Source organism: Prionailurus bengalensis, chromosome C2 (assembly GCF_016509475.1).
Source record: "Prionailurus bengalensis isolate Pbe53 chromosome C2, Fcat_Pben_1.1_paternal_pri, whole genome shotgun sequence".
Taxonomy (NCBI): domain Eukaryota; kingdom Metazoa; phylum Chordata; class Mammalia; order Carnivora; family Felidae; genus Prionailurus; species Prionailurus bengalensis.
This window is the reverse complement of record NC_057350.1, coordinates 85,610,916-85,614,924: the sequence shown is the minus strand read 5'-3', so window position 1 is coordinate 85,614,924 and position 4,009 is coordinate 85,610,916. Positions and strand designations below refer to the sequence as shown.

General features: G+C 37.7%; 1 pseudogene; it reads right to left on the bottom strand.

The window, feature by feature from the left end:
- Positions 1-1,987: 1,987 nt before the first annotated feature.
- LOC122490996 lies at positions 1,988-2,628 on the bottom strand (annotated as a pseudogene).
- Between the last annotated feature and the right edge of the window lie 1,381 nt (positions 2,629-4,009).

The window sequence follows — 4,009 nt, the reverse complement described above, 5'->3', positions numbered from 1 at the left end:
CTGTTCTTGATTTATTTTCTTGCTTTCATTAATCACTAAAGTTCTCCTTGGAAATCTACTACTGCTACCACTAATAATAATAATATTTATTGACCTTTAATTATGTGATATACCAGGCACTGTTCTATACACTCAGAGTGATAACCCATTTAATCCTTATAACTCTATGAGGTAGCTTATGTTATTTACCTACATTTTATAGATGAGAAAATAAAGGCTGAAAAAGGTTAACTAACTTACCTAAGCTAGTAAGTGGCTGAGCTAAAATTTAAACTCAGGTAGTCAGGTGACGAAATTATTTGGAAGATAAGTGATTGCAAATAGCAAGGGACTTCCTGACTTTTCATTATTAAGGCATGATATAAAGTTTTCCTAGAAGGTATGAATTTACACGGAGATTAATGTACAATATGCATTTATATTCCAAAGCCTTGTTTATGTTGTAAGTATGTTTCTATCTTGGGCTTATTTTTGTGTATCATGAAATTAAGTTCAAGAATAAGCCATGTCTATGAGCATTTGTATCTATTTAACTGTGTAAAAATTACTTTCCCGAATATCAGTATAAATGTATAGTTACAGAAATGGTAAATTGACAAAACATCTCCTTTTTATTTTCAACTTAGAAAGCTATACAAACCCCCCCCCCTTTTTTTTTTTTGCCTTATTAATTATCCAAAGAGTTTAAGGTTAGGTGGCTTGTTGAAACAAATCTTTTTAGCAAGATTAATTTTAAAGTTAGACATTATGAGTATCAAATTAAGCTGTCAGCCTGTGGAATGATACTGAGAGAGATGGGTTACAACCACCCCTCCCCCCAACCTCTGCAGGGATTGGTAAGTATGAACAGGGATACCAGAGGCCAGGAATCACATTTTAGTAATTCTTTTCTAGTTATGTCAGATTTCTAGCATGCTATTAGAGACACATGTGTCATCCTCACCATCAACCAACATATCATTGCTGTTTCAAACTGTTACTAGAGCTGTTGACACAGAATATTGTGTCTGTCGACAGCTCCAATTAGCTGGCGTGTCTGACTGGTGACAGCATGGTCTACTTTTGTTTATGGGGACGGTGGGAGCTGTGTCTCCGTCTCCCAACCTCCAGTGGCAGACAGATGGATCGAGCTATATAATCATCAACGGAAGCGTGTGATATTCTGTCTTCACAAACCATCATGCCGAGCAGAACCAACGGCCTTTTGTCTGCTTTTAGAAATGACTGCAAGCTCCCTCCCATCTGTCAAGTTATGAGGCGAATATATACAAAATGCATCATATATATGTACATGTGGACCACAATGGATTGGGATGCGAGAAGGAAATAAACATTAAAATAAAAGCCAATGTGATATTTAACTTTGTATCATGTCAGCATTGAAGATATTTTTGCCTTAGTACTAAGTTTCTAAAATGTCTTTCAGCAAAAAGCTTTGAAAAATAAACCAATCATAGTTTTATTATTATTTACATCCTACCCGTAAGAATTGATAAATTAAATTTTGTAACATTTGACATTCTCTACTGTGAATGACCTTTCTTTTGACATGTGGAAGAATCATCGGCTTGGAATTCCCTATATGTCATCTTCTCCACTAGTTCCCAACCTCTCATCGAAGAGAGACATGTGAGAGATGATGTTCATACAAAATAAACCCACCTTAATAAGCATATCTGGATGTGTACAAGCAGAGTACATGGCTCAGAACTCCACTTTTTCCAATAGAGGAAGAGGAATGGAAAGCAGGTGATTGACAACGATGCAATTATAGGACAAGTCTGGAATTTATTTTGCCTAAGAAATGTAAACCATTCCTAAATTTTATTAGTTCTATTGTTTGATGTGACTCATAAGTAGCCATTATGTGGCTGGGAATCACTGACCTAGTTCATCAACCCACCTCCCAACCTCAGTTACTATAACTCACCCCTCAGGTTCCAGCTCAAATGCCACTCCCCTGAGAAAAGCTTCCTAGGACTTTTTTTTTTTTTTTACACAAATTGACTTTATTTATGATAACATTAACAAGTGATGGCAAGTGAAATGAAATACAGTTATCTAAACTGCCCCTTCATAGTCTTATTTATCCAGTTCAGATACTTCTGTGAGAGAAGAGTATAGATGCCAGGTCTTCAAAGGTTTCCGCATTTCCCTAGAAGGCCAAAGGCAGTAATAACTCTAAAAGTACCCTCACATATCAAAGGGCTTCTAGAATCTCCATTGCACTAGTCTTTTCCACCCTTGAGGCTGCCGGCATAAATCATATTCAGCCCAATCACGTGATGATAATCATAGTGCTTTTGATCATTGCAGATTCTACTGTTTATGACGGTGATATTGACCTCTCTCAGAGTATCTGACTGAGGTGAGTTATTACGAATTTTCCCCCAGCCTGCAACTTGGCACAAGGTTCCTGGTTTCACATCATCCCCTTTTTTAGGAAGATGGAGGGTGCTCACATTTTTATTAATTTTTGCCTTTTTTGGTCAGCTGTAAAAGTTTAAGATCACCCTCATGTGTGTCCTGGTCAAATATACATACATTTTCACAATGTGAATGAATATACATATTCACAACACTCTGCTCTTTCCCTTCGTAGCACTTACTGCAGTTGGTAAAATCCATTTGTGTAATTGTTTGATTAACGTCTTCCTCTGCACTGAGTTCCAGGAGGGCAAGAACAGTTTGGTGTTGCTCACCATTGAATCTCTGATGTCCAGTAAAGTACCTGGTACCTACTTGGGGCCCAGTACAGATGTGTTGGATGAATGTTGTTCAGGTGAACTCATACTAGAACTTTTCACATAAAAAAAATACTATTCTTCTGGTTTTCTTTCTTTCTTTCTTTCTTTCTTTCTTTCTTTCTTTCTTTCTTTCTTCTAGAGCCTGCATGCATGAGTGAGGAGGGGCAGAAGGAAAGGGAGAGAGAGAGAATTTTAAACAGCCTTCATGTCTAGTGCAGAGCCCAATGTAGGGCTTGATCTCATGAGCCATGAGATCATTCATGACCTGAGTTGAAATCAAGAGTTGGGCACTTAACTGACTGAGCCACCCAGGCACCCCTCTTCTGGTTTTCTAAGGCTAGAACTGCTTTTAAGGAAGTGCTTCTTTGTGTCTGATTTATACCTGTCAATTTAGCCCAGAACTAATATTAGGCAAATGCTGGTGGTGGTGGTGGGGAACAGGTTATGCTCTAGGCAGAAGGAGCAGCATCATGATGTTTCTAAAAGCCAAGTACTACACGTGGCAGAATTGGAAGAGAGGTCTGAGGAGAGTAGGACTGAGAGAAAGGCCTTTAAATAATAGACTACCTATAGCTATCAGAGACCAAGCTGAAACTCTGATTTGGAAGCCCTGAACAGAAGAGTTCTTCTCACTCTCTTTTCATGGATAGTAAATATATCCATACTGGTCCTATCCACACTGTGTCCCAGCAGACATGGAAAAGACACTCACCCTTTTGAAACAGGTTTGATAGTGATACCCCACATATCAAGTAGATAAGTGGCATGAATGAAAAATAAACATTTGTTGTTTTATGTGATTGAAATTTTGGGATTGCTTGTTATGACAGCATAACTGAACCCATTCTGACTGAGGTAGAAATCATTACATTATACTGAGTGATTTACATTTGCCTATATGTCAATTCATATGGTGAAAATAAATCATGTTTTTATTCTACTGTTCTGCATCCAAAAATTGGCTGCACTTTAGTAGGAACTTGAAACCTTTTCCTGAATTCATGTTTGGAGTTTGAATATCAGTGTTTACTCAGTTGATAGCTCATTGAGGGCAGAGGCTTTTACATTTTTGTACCTCCCACTAAGCCCTACACACTTCACACATATATGCATTGACAATTAAGTGAATGGATCACCTCTTAAACACTTCTTTTCCTGACTGAAGCCTGTCAGTCAATTTCATTTTTCTGCATAGGTTCCATTTCCCAAAATTTGCAACCTTAAATTGTAGGACTAATGACACATGATGGTATGAACACCTA